Raw genomic sequence first — 301 nt, forward strand, 5'->3', positions numbered from 1 at the left:
AAAATTAATAAATTTTTAAAAAGCTCGTATAGGTATATATATTTCATTTCTCAAAAAAAAATACTTTAGTTATGAAGTTGAAAGAGAGTAATTCATTCAATATTGCAAAACAATGCAATTCACGATTTGCAACGTTATTCCAAAGATTAATTATCGAGATGAGTAAAATATTTCGCTTTTTTGAAAGTATTAATTCTCCTTCAGTGGTACAACGTCCTGTGAATTATTGTTACTTTTATCATTTTTCATCTGCTTAGTATTTATTTGTTAATGAGGATTAATAAAGAAATTAAAATATTTT

The sequence above is a fragment of the Penaeus monodon genome, chromosome 20, assembly GCF_015228065.2.
Source record: "Penaeus monodon isolate SGIC_2016 chromosome 20, NSTDA_Pmon_1, whole genome shotgun sequence".
Classification (NCBI taxonomy): domain Eukaryota; kingdom Metazoa; phylum Arthropoda; class Malacostraca; order Decapoda; family Penaeidae; genus Penaeus; species Penaeus monodon.